Source organism: Ovis aries, chromosome 2, assembly GCF_016772045.2.
Source record: "Ovis aries strain OAR_USU_Benz2616 breed Rambouillet chromosome 2, ARS-UI_Ramb_v3.0, whole genome shotgun sequence".
In the NCBI taxonomy this organism is placed as follows: domain Eukaryota; kingdom Metazoa; phylum Chordata; class Mammalia; order Artiodactyla; family Bovidae; genus Ovis; species Ovis aries.
Window position 1 is genome coordinate 64,127,304 of NC_056055.1, and position 24,447 is coordinate 64,151,750.

General features: G+C 39.8%; 1 protein-coding gene across 2 annotated transcripts in view; it reads right to left on the reverse strand.

Annotated features, from left to right (window-relative positions):
- The window catches only part of TMC1 (transmembrane channel like 1), a 288,903-nt gene extending 271,128 nt beyond the window's left edge, over window positions 1-17,775 (reverse strand). For both annotated transcript variants that reach the window (XM_060409365.1, XM_060409363.1), the window contains exon 1: window positions 16,540-17,775. The gene's annotated coding sequence lies outside the window, so the exon portion shown is untranslated. The remainder of the gene's footprint in view (window positions 1-16,539) is intronic.
- Between the last annotated feature and the right edge of the window lie 6,672 nt (window positions 17,776-24,447).

The following is a 24,447-nucleotide window of genomic DNA, read 5'->3' on the forward strand; positions in this document are numbered from 1 at the left end:
AGCAAAACCTGAAAAAAAATGCAGCAGCTCAGAGAGAAGGAATCAGAGTGGGCTGGTGATTCATGCATCCTCAGGAAGAGGGTTGGACATGACCTCTGAGACACCTGTCAACACTGTTTTTTGTTTTTCTACCATTCTATTCAAACACTAATTTATAGTCAAATATCAGTCACACCTCAAAAACAAACAAGATGTTTTCACTCCCTCTCCCCATTTCTAAATGTTGCAGCTTTAAACTTTGCCCCAGAAAGTTGATCAGACATGTAAACAAGTTAAATTTAAGTCACTTTATTCCTGCAATTCATTGACATGAATAAGAGTTATAGAATGTGTTTAGTTAGCATTAAAGATAAACTCCAAATATAGCTCTGGAGTGGAAGACTATATTTCACCTAGACTGTAAGACAACACTATTTGCTCCTTGGGAGGGGGAAGAAAGGATGTATTATTGACCTTAAGTGACCTATTTTTGATCCCTTGTAAACATGAAAAGTTGGCAGCTGAGTATTTGTGTGCTAAACTCTGCCCCCTCATCCACATACCATGTTTGGAGGAACTGAAAGCACTTCCTGTATGAGGTCATGACCCAAGGCCAGCAACTACAATTTAGGCAGAATTAGAGCAACAGTATCTGCAAGTGGGATTGGCACCTCCTAAAAGCCATCATCGCCTGCTGACAAGAAACCTAGAATCCAAACTTAGGCAGAGGACAGAAGGGAAGCTGAGGTGTTTTATTAAAGAGACACAGCCCTTCTGTGTACCATGTACTGCTGGTTGAGCTCAACTTCACAACAACTCATATCCGCACAGTGCTGGCTTCCTTTCTCTCACACACAGACACTCTCCTGGGGGGTGAGAGGAATGGCTCAAACACAAAATCAAAATTCTTTGAAGGGTGACATCCGTTATGGCCCTAAGGAATTTTGTGACCTTAAATTTCTAAAATTAATCCACCTGAAAGCTTAAACATGGAATACCCATTTCATCTTGAAGGAGACTTTTGCCACTTTGCCAAATTACCTGGTTAATTAATTCAGGCCTAGTATAATAAAACTAATTTAAAACCAAAATATCCATCATGTAATAGAACTAGATATGCTGTTTTTATCAAAGTAATTATCAGGATAATTGCCAAACTTTCCTTTGTTTTGTTTTATTCCATATAAGCCAATCCCACTGGTTTATATGCACTATATATACATATATCCTTATATTAGTAAACAAATATGTTGAGAATAAATTTATAGTCAGAAACTTTCCTCCCAGAGCAAAGGATAAAAAGAAAACAAGAGCTGTATTTCCAATCCAGATTGTTGGCTTTATATAAATAAATGAAAACTTTATTTAAAAATCTATGTCTTTATCATACGTATATTCAGAGGGTTTCTATATATAGTAATAAAACCTTTCTACTGGCAAATATCAACAAAATAAAAAACTGATAAATGAGTAAAGGTTAGGACTACTATACAATTTCAAGCCACTTCCAAGGGCGATTGAAGTTTGACAGATTCCCTTCTTCCCACCTAGGAAAGGATTTGAGAAGGTGTTCTTCCTCTTCCAGGATGGCTCTTCATCCTGTGAGTCCCAAGGAGCTGGGCTATTGGAGAACCTATGCAGGTACTGGAACAGTTGTTCCTCAGCAACTCACCTGGCTGTAGAGCTGTCCTGAGACTTCTCTAACACTTCTCAACTCTGAGTCACTATCCACAGAGTCAGTGACTAATGTACCACGTTAAAAGGAAGTCTTAGAGAATTTTCTTCAAAGCAAAGGCCTGAAACTCGAACACCCACAGGAAACAGGAACATAAAGTATAGCAATGAGGGAAGAGGGGACAATTAGAAAATATGGGCTGCAGTTATTTCTGCACTCTCCCTAACTCCATCCAGTTTTTGCCATGAGAATTTGTAGGCTCAAAATTGCTATTTTTCTTCATTTTTAAGAGATTTCAGAAATCTGATTTTATTGATATCTACTGATTTATAAATATTTACAATGAACTTGATTGTGTAAAACATTTGTGCTAGGAAATAAAAAAACATCTGTGACAATAATCACTAGTTTATGATCTGTGGTTTATAGTGTCATCCCCTGCACACACAGACAGGCATAGGCACATGTGTGTGCATACTCACCCACCCCTAAAGAGTGATAGATCCTGGGAGCTGAACCCGTCAAATTTGAATCATCCTTGGAAACAGCTTGAAATTGTTTAACAGTTCTAACTTTCATTCATTTATCAATTTACAATTTTGTAGACTATTTGCTAGCAAAAGATACTATTATAATTTATAGAAAAACACTGAACATAAGTACAACAAAGACATGAAGGTGAAGGTGAAGGTGAAGTCACTTAGTTGTGTCCGACTCTTTGCGACCCCATGGACTGTAGCCTACCAGGCTTCTCCGTCCATGGGATTCTCCAGGCAAGAATACTGGAGTGGTTTACCATTTCCTTCTCCAGGGGATCTTCCCGACCCAGGGATCGAACCCGGGTCTCCCGCATTGGAGGCAGACAACAAAGACATAAGATTTTTAAGAATTTTTAATTGAAGTGTAGTTGATTTACAATATTGTGTTAGCTTCAGTTATATAGCAAAGTGATTTGGTTATACACACACATATATATATTCTTTATTTTTTCCAATTCTTTTCCATCATAGGTTATTACAAGTTATTGATTACAGTTCCCTGTTGTTGTGCTCAATCACTCAGATATATCCAGTTCTGTGACCCTATGAACTGTAGCCCTCTGGGTTCCTCTGTCCATGAGATTTTCCCAAGGAAATCCTGGAGATTTTCCATCTCTAGGGGGTTTTTCCCAACCCTGGGATCGAACTCATGTCTCTTGCATCTCCTGCATTGGCAGGTGGACTCTTTACCACTGCACCACCTGGGAAGGTCCATAATTCCCTGTACTATACAATAAAACCTTGTTGTTTAAATATGGAAGTGTGTATCTGTTAATCCCACACACCTAAATTATTCCTCCCCTCCTCCTTTGGTAACCATAAATCTGTTTTCTATAACATATAGATTTTTAAATTAGGTTTTCATTCATTTACTAAACTGTGAACTCCAGTTAGAAAATTCTATTAAAGACTAAATAATTTTACTTATAGTTTATTTATGTATATAAATAAATAAAACTATTTATATACAACCAAAAATTATACCTATTTACCAAAAAGTAAAGAATTAATGCTTCTCATCCAAAATTTTGTTTATTCTCCATAATTACTAGAATCAAAGTTTGAGTCAGAAAGCCTGAAATAACAATGAAAGCAGTCAGTGACCTTACCTATATGAGGTAAGCAGTTAGTCACAGCAGACAATTCCTAGGGTGTGTCCATGATGACAAGTTTCTGAAGGATATTGTTACACTATGATTTATTTTCAAGTATAAACAGGGGGTGAGTGGATGAGCTGACTTCTGATTACATATCATATTAAAACTTCCATATTTATATCATATTAAAACTTCAAGCCAAATTTTCAATAATCAATAAAGTCCTTACTGAACCAGAAGATAAAAGATCCTTAAGCAAAGTGACTTCCAAAGACAGACATATAAGTTCGGTCCTGATTTTTAGTTTGACATAAATATCTGTTTTTTGGTGGTGGGGGGAGACAAATTTAATGTTCAAATACATATTCACTGTGTATTGAAAGCACAATATACATGTAAGAGACATTCCATAGAGTGTTTATTACAACCTTAACAGTCAGTGTGTAATGCTGGTTATCTTTTCCTTCCCCTCACAAACAGTAGACTTCATTTTCCTGTAGAATTTGTTGAAAGGGTTTTCAGTGTTCTGAGAATTGGGACCCATTATGGGATGCCTGTTGAAAATAGTTGCTTACTCAGAATAAGCTGAAAGCAAAAGGATATTATTTTCAGTCTAAATCATTCTAATGGGATTGGGCCAATCAGTCTCTCTCCTTGATCTTTATATTGAAAATGTTTTCCTTTTTCTCTCACTGAAAATTTCTGTTGCTTACAACCATTTGCAAACTCCAGGAAAACCTGTGTAAGCACCATGATTACAAGCTCAAGGCTAGACTTTAATGCTCTATATCACAAAATAGCTGCTTAAAATCAGAGATCCTGCTTAGACTGAACTAGAAGGAAATTTTGTCTCCAAATTCACCATTGTTGCTCTTTTTCTTTCATATATATTCAGTAAAATAGTTTGTCTCTTCAACTGTAAGGCAATCACCACTAATTCTTTCTAAAGGATTTGGGAAATATTTCTACTTCAGAGAAGTGGGCTTTGAAATCTGAAATATTTGGAGTCATGTTCTTATTCTGCATCTTAGCAAACTAAATGCTCTTGGGCAAGCCCCTTAATCGCTCTGAGCCTTTGTTTTCCAAAATCTACTTTTCAGCCTTGTTGTGAGATTTTAAAAGAAAACACAGCGAGTTAAATACAACAGCAAAACATTTTAAATAAATATTTTAGGACAAAGGCAGTTTCAGTTTGTTAGACTGTGGGTGACAGAAACAACTTTCCAAGATCAGTCAATAAAGACAATCTTCAGAGGAAATTCTTGAGTTCCTTTTCCATTCACTTATGGTTATTTCCATCACATAAATAATTCTCACTAGAGCTAACTATGTTCAAAGAGACTGTAAGCTGGGAGTGAGAAAAGAAGGAAAGGAGAGATATCTAGATAGCTGAATCAGTTCCACAAAGGATTTAAACCCTAGCAGTAAACAAGGAGATAAAACCCGCCAGCAAATAACTATAAATCAGAACAGAAATTCATCCAGGCTGTAACAGGGGCAGGGCTAAAGAGCAATGACAGTTGGGTGAGGGAGGAGATAATTGTTTCCTTTTATAGTTGTGATTCTGAAACCTATAGCAAAACCCACCCTCTAAAATAATTTTTTTTCTAGAAAATGGTTCCAGAGAATTTAAGAATTCAATATATTTTAATAGTTTTGGTTAGAACACTTCCATTTTACAGATTAAAAAAAAAATAAATGGGCCCCCAAAGATGAGTTAAGTAATCAAGTTAGGACAGAGTCAAAACAAGAAGTATTGTGCTTCTCCTGCTTCAGAAAACCCATAACGTCTCTTTGTCTGAGTCAACTGGAAATACCCTTTGAACAATGTATGTCTCTTCTATCAGAGGAAGAGAAAGTTCAAGTTGCAAATAAAAAACTCTATAATACTCTGAACTTCAGGCTTTTCCATGGCTTTAGGCCTTCTGCCATTCTCTAACATTCCTTTTTCTCCAGAGATTTTCATTTCTGCCTAGAATATAGGACTTTCTTTTGATGATTCATTGTCTAACAAGCAAAACCAGAGATCCCTGAGCTAATGACTTCTTCCTTCCTTTCACCCTTCCTTTCTTTTCCTTTCTTCTTTCCATGTGGCTTCCTGTGATATTGGAATTTGATCCAGCATTCTTAGATTGACCTTAGAGTCCAAGCATGGCAAAATATCTGGAGTATTGGGCAAAGAGGATTCCCGGCATTATTCAGGGTTGACAGGGACCAATGAGTATCAAGACTTTCCTAAAGGCTTCATGAAAGACTCTGAATGAACTCTTCACTGAAAACTGAAAGGAGGTGGAGAACCCAAGAACCGCTGAGATTGAATTTCCTATCCAGTCCACACTGGAGTCAAATTAAATAGAAAGAAAGGAAAAGATGGTAGGACAAAAGAAAAGATGGTAGGAAAAAAAAGGAATTAAGGTATTATTTTATTTCTTGCACACTTAAGACGTAGGCTGACATTCATTGACACTACACTTTATTCTACACAGTGTACTACACAGTGAATGCCTCTACATACATGCATGCTAAGTCATTTCAGTCGTGTCTGATTCTTTGGGATCCTTTGGACTATAGCCCACCAGGCTCCTCTGCCCATGGAATTCTCTAGGCAAGAATACTGGAGTAAGTCGCCATGCTCTCCACCAGGAGATCTTCCCAACCCAGGGATCGAACCTGCATCCTTACAACTCCTGCACTGGCAGGCTGGTTCTTTACCACTAGTGCCATCTGGGAAGTCCCCTTCACACAATGATAAAGTGGTAATATTACCTTTATAACTCAAAATGAAGGTAGCTTTCACTCAGCACCTACAGAGCAATTGACCTTAGCCAGAATAAAGGATTAATAGGTAAATGTTCAGTAGATTACTGAGCATCTACAGGATCTTTACCTACATTATTCAGTTTTATCTAATTATCAGAATAGTTCTCTAATATTGGTGTCGTTAATGGCAACCCACTCCAGTATTCTTGCCTGGAGAATCCCATGGACGGAGGAGCCTGGTAGGCTACAGTCCAGGCGGTTGCAAAGAGTCGGACACGACTGAGCGACTTCACCTTCACCAACCCTGTTTTAGAGATGAATACAAGGATCAAGAAGTCTGAGTAGTTTACCTAAAATCACAGAGACAGTAAGTGGCAGTACTGGGATTAGAATCCATGTCTGTCAGGAGCCACATGAACTGCTTCATACCCTTCCCATGAATTGCTCTGCTGCCTAAGATCGCAAGGCATAGTGACTAGAGTTCTTAATTGGAAGCTGGGATACTTAAGATTTTCTCCAGTTTATATTCTTTATTGTTCTTCCGTCTTTTCCAAAGACTTTGACTCTCATGTCTCCTTTTATTCATATGTGTTTCTTCTATTGTGCTAATTCACTGTCTGATCTTGACCACAATCCCATCTCAACTAACGGCCTCTCATCAACACTTGCTTATCATCTGACCCCAGGCCCATCCTGGGTTTGCTTCTGTTATGCTTTTCTGGTTCTGACAGCTCACAATTCACTATGTGGTCCAGAGGAGATAGTGAGTGACAAGGGAATCATTCAGAGAAGATTGAGATGACTACAGGCTGTAACAATCAAGGAACATTTGATGGAAAGAGATTATTAAGTGGGAAAGAGGGAGAAGACCCCTGTATTTAGAAAGGGAATAAAAACATGAAAATTAGAGTATGAACAATAAGTGCTGTGCTTAGTCGCTCAGTCGCTCAGTTATGTCCAACTCTTTGCGACCCCATGGACCTGTACTCTGCCAGGCTCCTCTGTCCATGGGGATTCTTCAGGCCAGAATATTGGAGTGGGTTGCCATGCCCTCCTCCAGGGGATCTTCCCAACCCAGGGATCGAACCCAGGTCTCCCACATTGCAGGCAGATTCTTTACTGTGTGAGCCATCAGGGAAGAATAAGTAGAACATACTTAATGTAGAAGAAGAGAATTAAGCTTGATAATAGTCAGAGATTACTTTGGTATGTGGGTTAGGATTAACTGTGACTTATCTGAATGTTTTAAGATTTAAATTTCCCTGCCAATATCGTACAGTATGTTTAGAAATAGAAAAGAGTGAAGGCAGAAAAACCAATGATTGTTACTGAGAAATAGGTAGGATCCAAAAAAACTCCACAGATGTAAGCCATGATAAATAGGAGGATGACTGAGACCAAAGGGAGAACCGGGGATTTCAAGAGGCAAACATTATTTACAAAGAATATGAATTTTTGTTTACCCATGGTGACTCTGGGGTAATTTGGTGATGTTCCAGTGAAAATGGGTAAACCATGCAATTTAGATTGGGACTTGAACCTACAGTCTTTTCACCAAGGTCACACCCAGTCTCAGGAGTTAATGCATCATGTTCTTAACATTTCATCACAGAAAGAATTCAGTGAGAGATAAAGTGATAGGCAAGAAGTGGATTTATTCAGAGAGAAACACACTCCACAGAAGAGTGTAGGCCATCTCAGAAGGCAAAAGTGGCCCAAGAGTATGGAGTTGTCAGTTTTTATATGGTGGATAATTCCATAGGCTGAGTGGGAGGAGTATTCCATTAACTTGTAGGGAGAGGTGAGGATTTCCAAGAAGGGCCTCTGCCCACTTTTTGCCTTTTCATACTGAGCATGGAGTTCTCCAGGCAAGAATATTAGAGTATGTTGCCATTTCTTCTTCCAGTGGACCACATTTTGCCAGAACTCTTCACTATGACCTGTCTGTCTTGGGTGGCCCTGCACGGCAGGGCTCATAGTTTAATTAAGTTATGCAAGCCCCTTTGCCACTACAAGGCTGTGATCCATCAAGGGGATTACTGCTGAAGGTAAAGCTCCAATACTTTGGCCACCTGATGCAAAGAGCTAGCTCATGGGAAAAGACCTTGATGCTAGGAAAGATTGAAGGCAAAAGGAAAAGAGGGTGACAAAGGATGAGATGGGTAGATAGCATCACTGACTCAATGGGCATAAATTTTAGCAAACTCCAGGAGATAGTAGAGGACAGAGGAGCCTGGCATGCTGCAGTTCATGGGGTTACAAAGTGTCAGACACGACTCAGTGACTGAACAACAATGTTTTGACCTTTATGGTCAGTCTTGGAACTGTCATGGCACCTGTGGGTATGTCATTTAGCTTGTTGATGTATTACAATGAGTGTATACTGAGGCTCAAGGTCTAGAGGAAGTCAGCTATTCTGCCATCTTGGACTTATTTGGTTCTAATCAGTTTATGTCATGTCCTTGGGATGTGTCATTCTTTTAAAGGCTGTGTCCTGGCCCCTTCTCTTCTATTTCAATACCATCAAGAAGTTAGAACTGCAGGACCAGAATTTGTGAAGTTGGTCTAAGTAAGATTATCTGCAAAAAACTGAGACTTAACTCCATGACAACAGATGTACTAACCAAAGGAAAAGCACAGGCAATTTCAGAATTGATTAACACAATCTTGAATGCATTTATACCCACAACAATTTATTTATGACTCCTAGTATTCCAGGACTAGAGTAGATAAAACCAGTTTAGGGGGTTTTAGAATAGAGAAGCATATTTAGTTAAAAAAAAGTGTTTAACCCCTTTTAAGTTTTTGTGCTTAGTCCCTCAGTTGTGTCCAACTCTATGCAACCCCATGGATGTAGCCCGTCAGGCTCCTCTGTCCATGGGGATTCTCCAGGCATGAATACTGGAGTGTGTTGCCATGCCCTCCTCCAGCGGATATTCTCAGCCCAGGGATTGAACCCAGGTCTCCAGCATTGCAAGCGGATTCTTTACCATCTGAGTCACCAAGGAAGCCCTTTTAAGTTTTTAACTGTGGTAAAATATACATAATGTTAAATCTACCATCTTAACCATTTTAAGTGTACAGTTAAGTGATATTAAATTGTTGTGCCACATCACCAACAGTCATCTCTAGAATTCTTCATTTTGCAAAATTGAAACTTTGTACCCATTAAACAGTGACTTCCATTTCCCCTCTCACTCCTTCAGCCTCTAAGAATCATCATTCTATTTTCTGTTTCTCTGAATTGTGACTATTAGATGAACCTCATGCAAATGAAATCACATAATATTTGTCTTTTTGTAACTGGTATATTTCATTTAGCATAATAACCTTGTTTATGCTTGATTCGAACCTGGTGCAAAGAGCCAACTCACTGGAAAATACCTTGATGCTGGGAAAGACTGAGGCAGGAGAAGGAGATGACAGAGGATGAGACAGTTGGATGGTATCACCGACTCAATGGACTTGAATTTGAGCATACTCCTAGAGATGGTGGACAGTCCATGGGGTCGCAAAGAGTCAGACATGACTTAGCAACTAAACAACAACAATGTCCTTGGAGTTCACATGTGCTGCTGCTGCTGCTGCTGCTAAGTCACTTCAGTCGTATCTGACTCTGTGTGACCCCAGAGACAGCAGCCCACCAGGCTCCCCCATCCCTGGGATTCTCCAGGCAAGAATACTGGAGTGGGTTGCCATTTCCTTCTCCAATGCAGGAAAGTGAAAAGTGAAAGTGAAGTCGCTTAGTCGTGTCCGACTCTTAGCGACCCCATGGACTGCAGCCTCCCAGGCTCCTCTGTCCTTGGGATTTTCCAGGCAAGAGTACTGGAGTGGGGTGCCATTGCCTTCTCCAGAAGTTCACATGTGTTATAGCATATTTCAGAATTTCCTTCCTTTTTGAGGCTGAACAATACTTCCTTGTAGGTATAGACAACATTTCACTTATCCATTCATCTGCTGATGGACACTTGGTTGCTTCCATCTTTTGCCTACTATGAATAGTGCTGCTATGAATATGCTTGTACAAATACCTCATCAAGACCCTGCTTTTGATTCATTTGGGTATATACTCAGAAGTGGAAATACTGGATCATATGGCAATTCTATTTTTAAGTAACTTCCACACTGTTTTCCAAAGCAGCTGCACCATTTTGCATTCCCATCAACAGTGAACAAGGGTTCTGATCTCTTCACATTCTTGCCAACATTTGTTATTTCCTGTTTTTGTTTTTTGGTTTTTTTATAGTGGCCATTCTAATGTACGTAAAGAGGTATCTTGTGCGGTTCTAATTTGTATTTCCCTGATGCTTGGTGACGGAGAATGCAATGGCACCCCACTCCAGTACTCTTGCCTGGAAAATCCCATGGACAGAAGAGCCTGGAAGGCTGCAGTCCAAGGGATCGCGAAGAGTCGGACACGACTGAGCGACTTTACTTTCACTTTTCACTTTCATGCATTGGAGAAGGAAATGGCAACCCACTCCAGTATTCTTGCCTGGAGAATCCCAGGGATGGGGGAGTCTGGTGGGCTGCCGTCTCTGGGGTCGCACAGAGTCGGACACGACTGAAGCGACTTAGCAGCAGCAGCAATAGATGCTTGGTGATGCTGAGCATCTTTACTTGTGTTTATTGGCCATATGCATATCTTCTATGGAAAAATGCATATTCAAGACCTTTGCTCAGTTTTCAATTGAGTTGTTAGTTTTGTTGTTGTTGAGCTTAAAGAGTTCTTTATATATCCTGGATGTTAACCAATTATGAGATACATGATATTAAAATATTTTCTCCCATTCTGCAGGCTGCCTTTTTCATTCCCTTGATTTTGTTCTTTGAAACACAAAAGTATTTAATTCTAATGTAGTCCAGTTTATTTTTCCTTTTGTTGCTTATGCTTTAGGGTCATATCCAAGAAATAATTTCTAAGTCAAATATCATGAAGTTGCACCTTGTTAATTTTCTTAAAAAGTTTATGAAGTATAACTTGTATATTATAAAATCTGCCCATCACAAGTGTACAGGCCAATCTGCCCATTATAGTGTACAGGTTCATCGCTCAGTCATGTCTAACTCTTTCTGGCTACATGGACTGCAGCATGCCAGGCTTCTCTGTCCATCACCAACTCCGGCAGCTTGCTCAAACGCATGTCCATCAAGTTGGTGATGTCATCCAATCAACTCATTCTCTGTCGCCCCCTTATCCTCCTGCCTTCTATCTTTCCCAACATCAGAGTCTTTTCCAATGAGTCAGTCCTTTGTATCAGGTGGCCAAAATATTGGAGTTTCAGCTTCAACATCAGTCATTCCAATGAATATGCAAGACTGATTTCCTTTAGGATTGATTGGTTGGGTCTCCTTGCAGTCCAAGGGACTCTGAAGAGTCTTCTCCAACACCACAGTTCAAAAGCGTCAATTCTTTGGCCCTCAGCTTGCCTAATAGTCCAACTCTCACATCCATACATGACTACTGGAAAAACCATAGCTTTGACTAGACAGACTTTCTTGGCAAAGTAATGTCTCTGCTTTCTAAAATGCTCTCTAGGTTGGTCATAGCTTTTCTTCCCAGGAGCAAGCATCTTTTAATTTCACGGCTGCAGTCACCATCTGCAGTGATTTTGGAGCCCAAAATAATAGTCTCTCACTGTTTCCATTGTTTCCCCATCTATTTACCATGAACTGATGGGACTGGATGCCATGATCTTAGTTCCCTGAATGTTGAGTTTTAAGCCAGCATTTTCACTCTCCTCTTTCACTTTTGGCAAGAGGCTCTTCAGTTCTTCTTCACTTTCTGCCATAGGGGTGGTGTTATCTGCATATCTGAGGTTATTGGTATTTCTCCCAGCAATATTGATTCCAGCTTGTGCTTCCTCCAGTCTGGCATTTCACATGATGTACTCTGCATAGAAGTTAAATAAGCAGGGTGACAATATACAGCCTTGACATACTCCTTGTCCTATTTGGAACCAGTTTGTTGTTCCATGTCCAGTTCTAACTGTTGCTTCCTGACCTGTATACAGATTTCTCAGGAGGCAGGTCAGGTGGTCTGGTATTTCCATCTCTTGAAGAATTTCCCACAGTTTGTTGTGATCCACACAGTCAAATGCTTTGGCATAATCAATAAAGCAGGAATAGATGTTTTTCTGAAATTCTCTTGCCTTTTCCATGATCCAATGGATGTTGGCAATTTGATCTCTGGTTCCTCTGCCTTTTCTAAATCCAGCTTGAATATCTGAAAGTTCTCGGTTCAAGAACTGTTGAAGCCTGGCTTGGAGAATTTTGAGCATCACTTTGCTAGCATGTGAGATGAGTGCAGTTGTACAACAGTTTGAACATTGTTTGGCATTGCCTTTCTTTGGAATTGGAATGAAAACTGACTTTTTCCAGTCCTGTGGCCACTGCTGAGTTCTCCAAATTTGCTAGCATATCAAGTGTAGCACTTTCACAGCATCATCTTTCAGGATTTAAAATAGCTCCATTGGGATTCCATCACCTCCACTAGCTTTGTTCGTAGTGATGCCTCCTAAGGCCCACTTGACTTCACAACCTGGATGTCTGGCTCTAGGTGAGTGATCACACCATCATGGTTATCTGGGTTGTGAAGATCTATTTTGTACAGTTCTTCTGTGTATTCTTGCCACCTCTTCTTAATATCTTCTGCTTCTCTTAGAGCCATACCTTTCTGTCCTTTATTTAGCCCATTTTGCTTGAAATATTCCCTTGGTATCTCAAATTTTCTTGAAGAGATCTCTAGTCTTTCCCATTCTATTGTTTTCCTCTATTTCTTTGTATTGATCACTGAGAAATGCTTTCTTATGTCTCCTTGCTATTCTTTGGAACTTTGCCTTCAAATGAGTATATCTTTCCTTTTCTCCTTTGCCTTTAGCTTCTCTTCTTTTCTCAGCTATATGTAAGGCCTCCTCAGATAACCATTTTGCCCTTTTACATTTCTTTTTCTGGGGATTGTCTTGATCACTGCCTCCTACACAATGTCATGAACCTCTGTCCATAGTTATTCAGGCACTCTGTCAGATCTAATCCCTTGAATCTATTTGTCACTTCAATGGTCTTCAATGATCTTGACATATTCCTTTTCCTATTTGGAACCAGTTTGTTGTTCCATGTCCAGTTCTAACTATTACTTCCTGACCTGCATACAGATTTCTCAGGAGACAGGTCAGGTGGTCTGGTATTCCCATCTCTTTCAGAATTTCCCACAGTTTGTTGTGATCCATACAGTCAATTAAATTTGTACAGGTAGGCAACTATCTTCCCAATTAAATTTATACAGGTAGGCAACTATCTTCCCAATTCAGTTTTAGAACATTTTTTCACCCCCAAGAGGTCCATTATGCCAGATTATAGTTAATCCCAGATCCCATCTCCAGCCCTATACAACCACTGATATATTTCCTATTCCAATAGATTTGCCTGCACCTGACTAAATTTTAAGTAATTTTCAAGTAATATTTTAAAAAACTAGCGTTTCATAGAATTTAGTGGCAGGAGTAGTATCTCGCATAATCCCCCATTACGCTTTCACACATTTCTTTTCATTGATTCACCATTTTGTTATCAGGTTTTATTTTTATTTTAATCTTTGTTAAAAGCAAATTTGGAAATCAATCTTGCTCGTAAGTGACACACTTGAAATATGTTATTAGTGTCCTGCTGCTGCTTCTGCTAAGTTGCTTCAGTCGTGTCCGACTCTGTACCACCCCATAGACGGCAGCCCACAAGCCTCCCCTGTCCCTGGGATTCTCCAGGCAAGAACACTGGAGTGGGTTGCCACTTCCTTCTCCAATGCATGAAAGTGAAAAATGAAAGTGAATCACTCAGTCGTGACCGACTCTTAGGGTCCCCGTGGACTGCAGCCCACCAGTCTCCTCCATCCATGGGATTTCCCAGGCAAGAGTACTGGAGTGGGGTGCCATCGCCTTCTCCAATTAGTGTGCTATTTAGTCTCTAAAGTGTATCTCCCATCACTGAATCTAATTTCTTTCTAAAATAAGGCATGACATTTCCACTAAGGCCCCCAGGTGAGTTATATGCCTGCTCTAATCAACAGCCACCTGTCATGATCCAAACAGGTTTCTGGGTTGTTAATATTCTCTTCCTCCCTCCCTAACTCAGCCCTGAGGCTTTTAGTCTTCAGTGCCAATTGGCTTTACTCTGCACACACTACAGCCTGTACTGGGTGGCATTCAGAAGCCTCCGTTGACACATAAACATGCTGAAAGTGAATTCCTTGAGGCTTTGATATAAGGAGGCCCACACCCATGCTATCTTTCAGATTGAGTTCCTTCCAAAACAGGTTTTTTCCCTATATCTTAAGGAAGAAAGAGAAGGAATTAAAAAAAAAAAAAAAAAAAAGGTGTTTCAGTGAGCAAATAATTTCTCTGATAATCCAAGTCAAATTCATAAAATTTGATTTAAAAAAAAAAAAAAAGCACATGTAACACTGTAGAGACAGATTTTTAAATTAATTTCCTGAGGTGATAAGGTCAAATTTCGAGTTACAGGCTTTCTAAAAAGGTAAACTTCAGATTAAGAGCTTTGTGTTGGGCTAGCGCTTGTGACGGAGAAGGTGATGGCACCCTCCCCGCCCACTCCAGTACTCTTGACTGGAAAATCCCACGGATGGAGGAGCCTGGTGGACTACAGTCCATGGGGTCGTTAAGAGTCGGACACGACTGAGCGACTACACTTTCACTTTTCACTTTCATGCGTTGGAGAAGGAAATGGCAACCCACTCCAGTGTTCCTGCCTGGAGAATCCCAGGGATGGGGGAGCCTGGTGGGCTGCTGTCTCTGGGGTCGCACAGAGTCGGACATGACTGAAGCGACTCAGCAGCAGCAGCAGCAGCAGCAGCAGCCCTTGTGACATATAGATGTTTTAGTGACTTTCAGTTGAGGATGATCTTTAATAGAGAGAAACCACTTCATTTTAGAATTAGGAAAACAGGATTAGAAGTTGAATCCTACCATGTCAACATAAGATAACAGTGTGGGAGTATATTATTACAGAGCAGGTTATGTTTGTGGCTTGACATGTTACCCTACATCCATATCACCTTTGTACCTCAACTCAAAGAAAACTAAATAGGGAATAAATGCCTTTGGCTAGAAGCCAGAGAGTCTCCAGGAAAAGAAAATATTTAAACCTAAACTCTATTGAGTTTCACCATTATTTAACAATTCTGAGATCAATGAGTAGGAAAACCCACCAGGGATGTTCTCCCAAAGGAGGAACTAGCCTTAATTATTAGGAAATTACCTGAATTATTCAGGTAATATTGTTGAGACCAGACCATTGGTGACAATGGGCCAGTGGTCTGGACTCAGCAGCATTATCTGAATAATTAATTCACAGGGGAGTTCTTGACACAGAGTATAACTGAGATACACAACCTCTCCTGGCCTAAGTCCTCCAGTACTATGGATATGCTTTTATGAGCAGTTATGCCTCTTAATATAATGGTAAGCAATTTTATTGAGTTACCAGGCATAAAGTGATATGGAGTGATCACAGCCAAGTACCATACCACAGGGCTACTTCTATCTTCCTTCCTTGCACACTGGTCCTGGGAATTTACTGCCAAACCAATGGAGTGAGGATATCAGGGGACTGTTAAAGGTGGCTGGTTTTCAAGAGAGTCCTATGAGATTGGCTTTTCCAATTCTCTCTCTGGCAGCAGGCTTGGCAATGTTTCCTTTCTGGACTGTCTACTGAAACACTTTTTTTTGCAATCACTAAAAAATAAATTACAAAAGTTAAAACAATTTGGCATAGATTTTTACATTTAGGTCATTGCTAAAGAAGAAATCCTTACAATATGCAGGAGATGAATTTAACAAAAGCATGCATGCTTGTTCTATGCATCTTTGATATAACAGTGACCTGCAGTGATAATTTAACTTGTATTAGAATTTTTATTCTCTATTAAAAAGTCTCCTATTCATGGAGTGAGCAATTTATCAAGAAGGAAAAAAATGCATTCTATCTCCACTCCCTAGAGAGAAATGGAAAGATTCTTATGTTTCTGAAGCCCAAGTCCTTCTTAATGGTCTTTTAAACTTCACTGTGGGAGGAAGAAGGTACCATTTATTTTAGGAATATGAAGAAGAAAAGATGCCCACATCCTAAAAAGACCCTAGAATTCAAGAAAGGTAGAGTGGTTGTCATTTGAGAAACAATGAGATGCTTAGATATTCTTTGGTTGGGTGAAAGACCCTGTGGGAGCATGGATGTAAAGGCTACTGAAAAGGTGAGCATTAGTTAGTAGCCTAGGGACCTAAGCAACATGTTCTAATAGAGGACAGCAAATTGTGTAAACTTTGGGGGCCATCTTTTTTTCAAAGTCCCATGCTGCTCAGCAGGAAACCATAAAAGTTGGTGCACTGCTAATATCTAAACAGCTGGGCTAGAGGTACAGTGGAAAACTGATGGCTCCAGCAAATCCTAGACAGGAAAGACACAGTAAACAGAGACTCACCTGGGTCCCTGGTGACTGGAGAGTGGAATTCTGGCAGACTATGATGTGTTGTTTAAGCCCCTTGCGATGTTAGATGGTCCAAGAAAAAGAGGAAGGAAATGTCTTTGTCTGCTCAGGCCGCTGTAACAAAAATATCATAAACTGGGTGGCTGATAAACAGCAGAAATTTATTTCTCACAGTTCTGGAGGTTGGAAAGTCCAAGAGAAAGGCACCAGCATGCTCAGTGTCTGGTGAGGACACACTTCCTAATTCATAGACAGCCATCTTTTCCCTGTGTTTTCATATGTTGGAAGGGGTAAAGGAGCTCTCTGTGTACAAAGCCACTAATTCCATTCATGAGCGCTCCACCCTCATGACCTAGTTCAGGTCAGTTCAGTCACTCAGTCATGTCTGGCTCTTTGTGACCCCAAGAACTGCAGCACGCCAGGCCTCCCTGTCCATCACCAATTCCCAGAGTTCACTCAAACTCATGTCCATCGAGTCGGTGATGCCATCCAGCCATCTCATCCTCTGTCATCCCCTTTTCCTTCTTCCTCCAATCCCTCCCAGCATCAGGGTCTTTTCCAGTGAGTCAACTCTTTGCATGAGGTGGCCAAACTATTGGAGTTTCACCTTTATCATCAGTCCTTCCAATGAACACCCAGGACTGATCTCCTTTAGGATGGACTGGTTGGATCTCCTCACAGTCCAAGGGACTCTCAAGAGTCTTCTCCAATACCCAGTTCAAAAGCATCAATTCTTTGGCGCTTAGCTTTCTTCACAGTCCAACTCTCACATCCATACATGACCACTGGAAAAACCATAGCCTTAACTAGATGGACCTTTGTTGGCAAAGTAATATCTCTGCTTTTCAATATGCCATCTAGGTTGGTCATAACTTTCCTTCCAAGGAGTAAGCGTCTTTTAATTTCATGGCTGCAGTCACCATCTGCAGTGATTTTGGAGCCCTCAAAAATAAAAAGTCTGACACTGTTTCCACTGTTTCCCCATCTATTTCCCAAGAAGTGACAGGACCAGATGCCATGATCTTAGTTTTCTGAATATTGAGCTTTAAGCCAACTTTTTCACTCTCCTTTTTCACTTTCATCAAGAGGTGTTTTGGTTCTTCTTCACTTTCTGCCATAAGGGTGATGTCATCTGCATATCCGAGGTTATTGATATTTCTCCCAGCAATCTTGATTCCAGCTTGTGCTTCTTCCAGCCCAGCATTTCTTATGAAATGCTGAAATAGATTTAAGTGAGAAATAGATTTAAGGGACTAGATCTGATAGACAGAGTGCCTGATGAACTAAGGACGGAGGTTCATGACATTGTACAGGAGACAGGGATCAAGACCATCCCCATGGAAAAGAAGTGCAAAAAAGCAAAATGGCTGTCTGGGGAGGCCTTACAAATAGCTGTGAAAAGAACAGAGGGGAAAAGCAAAGGAGAAAAGGAAAGATATAAGCATCTGAATGCAGAGTTCCAAAGAATAGCAAGGAGAGATAAGAAAGCCTTCCTCATGATCAATGCAAAGAAATAGAGGAAAACAACAGAATGGGAAAGACTAGAGATCTCTTCAAGAAAATTAGAGATACCAAGGGAACAGTTCATGCAAAGATAGGCTCGATAAAGGACAGAAATGGTATGGACCTAACAAAAGCAGAAGATATTAAGAAGAGGTGGCAAGAATACACAGAAGAACTGTACAGAAAAGATCTTCATGACCCAGATAATCACTATGGTGTGATCATTCACCTAGAGCCAGACGTCCTGGAATGTGAAGTCAAGTGGGCCTTAGAAAGCATCACCATGAACAAAGCTAGTGGAGTGATGGAATTCCAGTGGAGCTATTTCAAATCCTGAAAAATGATGCTGTGAAAGTGCTACACTCAATATGCCAGCAAATTTGGAAAACTCAGCAGTGGCCACAGGACTGGAAAAGGTCAGTTTTCATTCCAATCCCAAAGGAAAGCAATGCCAAAGAATGCTCAAACTACTATACAATTGCATTCATCTCACATGCTAGTAAGGTAATGCTCAAAATTCTCCAAGCCAGGCTTCAGCAATATGTGAACTGTGAACTTCCTGATGTTCAAGCTGGTTTTAGAAAAGGCAGAGGAACCAGAGATCAAATTGCCAACATCCACTGGATCATGGAAAAAGCAAGAGAGTTCCAGAAAAACATCTATTTCTGCTTTATTGACTATGCCAAAGCCTTTGACTGTGTGGATCACAACAAACTATGGAAAATTCTTCAAGAGATGGGAATACCAGACCACCTGATCTGCCTCTTGAGAAACCTGTATGCAGGTCAGGAAGCAACAGTTAGAACTGGACATGGAATAATAGACTGGTTCCAAATAGGAAAAGGAATACATCAAGGCTGCATATTGTCACCCTCGTGACTTAAGCACTGCCTAAAGGCCCCAACTCCTATTACTATCACATGGGTGATTAGGTTTCAACATATAAATTAGGTTGGGTACACAAACATTTCACTCTATAACAGGAAGGCAGAAGTATGATACTGCTGCTGCTGCTGCTAAGTCACTTCAGTCGTGTTCGACTCTGTGTGACCCCAGAGATGGCAGCCCACCAGGCTCCCCCATCCCTGGGATTCTCAAGGCAAGAACACTGGAGTGGGTTGCCATTTCCTTCTCCAATGCATGAAAGTGAAAATTGAAAATGAAGTCGCACAGTCGTGTCCGACTCTTAGCGACCCCGTGGACTGTATGTAACCCACCAGGCTCCTCCATCCATGGGATTTTCCAGGCAAGAGTACTGGAGTGGGGTGCCATTGCCTTCTCTGGAAGTATGATACTGGATCTTCCTTAATTGTGGCAGATGGGGCCCAGAGCCAGTTCCATGTTAATCTGAAAAGGTAATGCAGCATGCTGCCCATCACACGTCATGAAGCATTTTATAAACCCTAATGTTCAGACTTGGATGGAGTTTCACATATATGTTGCAATTTATATCATCAATTATGTCTTCAATCAGCATCCAATAAGGAGGAACAAAGATAAATGCAAAGACTCCCTGTGCTCTCAGGAGTTACTGGAGCTGCCCTACAGCAGGTACCTACTATGATAAAATGAGGCAAATTCTATAAGGCATTAACAGGGAGCTGTGGGAAGATAGCACAGCAAGGTTTTAACTTGGCCAGGGGTGTTTTTATTGGATTTGAGTCTTGCTGCTTGGGAAGGTGTTTGGTCTTTCTTCCATTGCCAGTCCTTTAACAGAAACACCACAAATGATTCCCACCAGGAGCATGTCTGTGAAATTCTGTTTCACTTAATCAGACAAGTGTCTCTCTCTCACCTTTTCTAGTTTTCCAACCTCTATTCGACCCAATTTACTTCAAGTGGCCCTTTAAGGTAAGAGATTTAGCTGGAACTAGAATGTCTCTTTTGTGTCCACTTTTAGGCAAAATGTTCCCTTGATATCTCCAACTTTCCTGGAGAGATTTCAAGTCTTTCCCCTTCAGTTGTTTTCTTCTAGTTTTATACACTGTTCATTAAAGAAGGTCCTCTTGTCTCTGTGCTGTTCTTTGGAAATCTGCATTTAGTTGGATATACCTTTCCCTTTCTCTCTTGCTTTTTGCTTCTCTTCTTTCTTTAGTTATTTGTAAGGCCTCCTCAGACAACCACTCTGCCTTCTTGTTTTTCTTTTCTTTGGGATGGTTTTGTTCACTGCCTCCTGTACAATTTTTCAGACCTCTATTCATTGTTCTTCAGGCACACTGTTTACAAGTTCTAATCCCTTGAATCTATTCATTATATCCACTGCATATTCATAAGGGATTTGATTTAAGTCATACCTGGCTGGCCTAGTGGCCGTATAGTCAAGCCTATGGTCTTCCCAGTGGTCACGTACAGTTGTGACAGCTGGACCATAAAGAATGCAGAGTGCCAAAGAATTGATACCTTCAAACTGTGGTGCTGGAGAAGACTCCTGAGAATCCCTTGAACAGCAAGGAGATCAAACCTGTCAATCTTAAGAGAAATCAACCCGGAATACTCATTGGAAGGACTGATGCTGAAGCTGAAACTCCAGTATTTTGGTCATCTGATGTAAATAGCTGACTTACTGGAAAAGTTCCTGATGCTGGGAAAGACTGAGGGCAGAAGGAGAAGAGGGTGTCAGAGGAGGAGATGGCTGGATGGCATCAGCGATGCAATGGACATGAACTTGGGCAAACTTTGGGAGATGGTGAGGGACAGAGAGGCCTGGCATGCTGCAGTCCATGGGGTTGGAAAGAGTCAAACATGACTGGGTGACTGAACAACAATAGAATGCCCCACCTCCATATCCCCTACCCAGATGGAATTTATCAGTCAGTTTCACCCTGCTGGGCCCCTTAATCAGAACTGGGGGATCAGACATTGTTATGTAGAGGAAGTGAAGCAACCAGTAGGAAATATTAGTGGATCTACCACATTCTTGGAATCCTTGCATTCAACATTTTCTTATTATGACCTCTGAATCAGTCATAATTCAATTCAACTCATGGTCACTGAAAATTCTTAGTAAATACTTGGGTAGCATCTTAGTGTGAGCGGCTATTTTAAAAAATATCATAGACTTAGTGGTTCAAACCACAAACATTTCTTTCTCATGGTTCTGGAGGCTGGAAGTCTGAGATCAAGGCCCTGTAGAGAGTCCACTTTCTGGTTGCAGACTGCTGACTTCTGGATGTGTCCTCACATGGTGGGAGCTCTCTGGGGTCTTTTTCATAAGAACATTAGTCCCATTCTTGAGGACTTCACCCTCATAACTTAATCACCTCCCCAAAGGCCTCCCCCCACCCACCCACCAACCTCCTAATAGCATCACCTTGCGGTGTTGGGGGGTGGGGTGGTTTAAGATTTCAACATATGAATTTTGGAAGGACAGAAACATTCAGGCCATAACAGGTAGTGAAAGATCCAAAATATGAGAGCTATCAGACCATAGTGGCTTGGATCACAAGTTCATAGTCAAGTTTAGGCTTAAATTTACTTTTTCCAACAAATTCTCGTGTTTCCCCAAACTTGCTCCCTCCAAACCAAGGAGAATGGGTCATTACGCCACAGTTTTGGAGCTATTTCTAATGAGAATGTAGCATTCTCCACAAATATGCAAGGGTGAAATATATATTAACCACTAAACTGATTTATGAAAGGGCCTAGTACATGCCTGGCACCTTGTAAGAATAAGTAAATGGCTGGTTTAAAGACATGATATATAAATTTAAAATGTGTGATTTGTGGTACTTGGTCTTTCCACCTGAAATTTACTGGCTAGTATAATGAGTGCTACACATGTGTTAGATTCGATTCAGATCTTCTGTATCCCTATACAAAAACCCTTTGCTAAAATACCAATTAATAATTTTTCATTTCTCAAACTGTTCCAAATCTAATACGTATCAAAAAATTTACTCTTCTTCTATTTTTTATTCTAAACTCCTCCAAGCTATTAATTTTCAATTTGGACCTGCCATGATTAGCCATTTGCTTAGAGAAGAAATAAACTTTTGTTATGAGACCAGAGCTCAGTTCATATCAGAGGTAGTTACTGTGAAATCCTCTGTAAAATATTTAAACTGAGCATATATGGAATTGAAATTGCTTTCACTCAGAAATGAATCGTTATATGAAAGGAGACAACAAACATGAGAGATACACCCCTGCTATTTTATGCCTCCCCCACAAATTGTTTCCATCCATGTCTCAAGTGAAAGTTTGTTTTCATGAATACAATAATAACTGGCAACACAGAGCTGGGAATAAGTGTTACGTTGGAATGGAAGGGATATTTTTACATCTGCAGAAAAAACCCACAAAAGATATGCGATTTGCATTTCAGACTGACTTCCAGAACACAGGAAGAAGTTAATGAGAAACCAGACTTTCCGGCAGTCTAGTAGTAGACATCAAGTTCTGGGGCTTCCTCTTTGGATAAATACAAAAGGCAGAACTTCTATAGTTAGGCTAACATTGACAGAGGAAGAAGAGACTTACTGGAATCAAATACTAACTTGATTAATAGAATACTGTGTTCTAATGAAGAAGAAATAAAAAAGGCTTTATTGCAAACATAGTGACTGACAGAGATTAATCTCCAAAACATACAAACAGCTGATGCAGCTTTATATTAATAAACAAACAACCCAATCAAAAGTGAGAAGATCTAAATAGGCATTTCTCCAAAGAAGACATACAAAAGGCCAAAAAGCACATGAAAAGATGTCATCATCGTTAATTATTAGAGAAATGCAAATCAAAACTACAAAGAGATATCAGCTCACACCAACCAAAAGAGCCATCATGAAAGTCTACAAACAATAATGCTGGAGAGGCTGTGTAGAAAGGGAACCCTCCTACATTGTTGGTGGGAAACTGGAACATTGCTTCAGAAAACATTTATGGAAGTTCCTTAAAAAACTAAAAATAGAACTACTATATGATCTAGCAATCCCATTCCCAGGCATATATCCAGAGAAAGCCATATTTGAAAAGATACATGCACCTCAATGTTCGTACAGCACTATTGACAATAGCCAAGAAATGGAAGCAACCTAAATGTCCATTGACAGATGAACGGATAAACAAGACAAGGTACATACATACAATGGAATGTTACTCAACCGTAGGAAAACAATGAAATAAAGCCATTAGCAGCAACATAGATGGACCTAGAGATTATCATACTAAGTGAAGTAAGTCAGACAAAGATGATATGATATCACTTACATGTAGAATCTTTTCAACAAAGATACAAATGAATTTATTCACAAAACAGAAACAGACTCACAGGCTTTGAAAACAAATTTATGGTTACAAAAGGGAAGATGTAGTGGGGAGGGATAAATTTGGAGTCTGGGACTAACATATACACATTGCTATGTATAAAATAAACAACCAGGACCTAGTGTATAGCAGAGGGAACTCTTCTCAGAATTCTGCAATAACCTATATGGGAAAATAATCTGAGAAAGAATGGAAATATGCATATGTATAACTGAATCACTGTTGTATACTTGAAAGTAACACAACATTGTAAATTAACCATACTCCAATATAAAATTAAAAAGTAAATTTTTAAAAAAGAGAGGGTTTAATGTCAGTGGTACAGTTTTACAGACCACAGTTATCCCCAGATGGAAAAGTTTTTAAATGGACATAACCATTGAGATATGAAATTATAGATTTATTTTGCCCAGAAAAGACATAGAGGAGGTATCTCATTTAGAACAATTTGTGGTATGAAAGTGGGTTCTTTATATGTCAACAAATACCAAATGAATTTAAATTATTGAGGCAAAATTTTTCCTAAGGAAAGTGATTTATTGTTTTGACATAAATGAACACAGTCAGTATCATCAAAATCTGCTTAACCCCAGAAAAACTGTACCATCTCCAAACATGCCCAGCGTCTACAAAGTACACCCATTATTTATATAAGAATCAATAAGATTCAGCGAAATGTATAATCATGCAATAATTTCTCCGGTAAAAAAAGTAAATAGTTTCAGGGTGTCCGTTGGGGAAACAATGGAAAAAGTGAGAGACTTTATTTTCGGGGGCTCCAAAATAAAGTCAATTAGCTTACTGACTATGGAAGGTGTTATAAAAAGAATATTTAACCATTAATATCATTAGTATTTTAAATAGCTAGACTAATGGAAGACAACACTAATGCAGACAAATGCAAAATTTGCAAACAAGTATGTAACAACATGGAATAAATATTTATACATTTGAGGTGCATACAGAGGAGTTATTGCAATTTGTTTCGATTTACCAAGCCTTCAGCAAGTTGACAGGCGAGGTCAGGCAGAGACAAAACCCAAGATACACAGTAAGAAGACTGAACTCATATATCGTTGTCTAAATCAGTGGCTTCTGAACTTTTTAATCCAATGCACCTATGAATAAAAA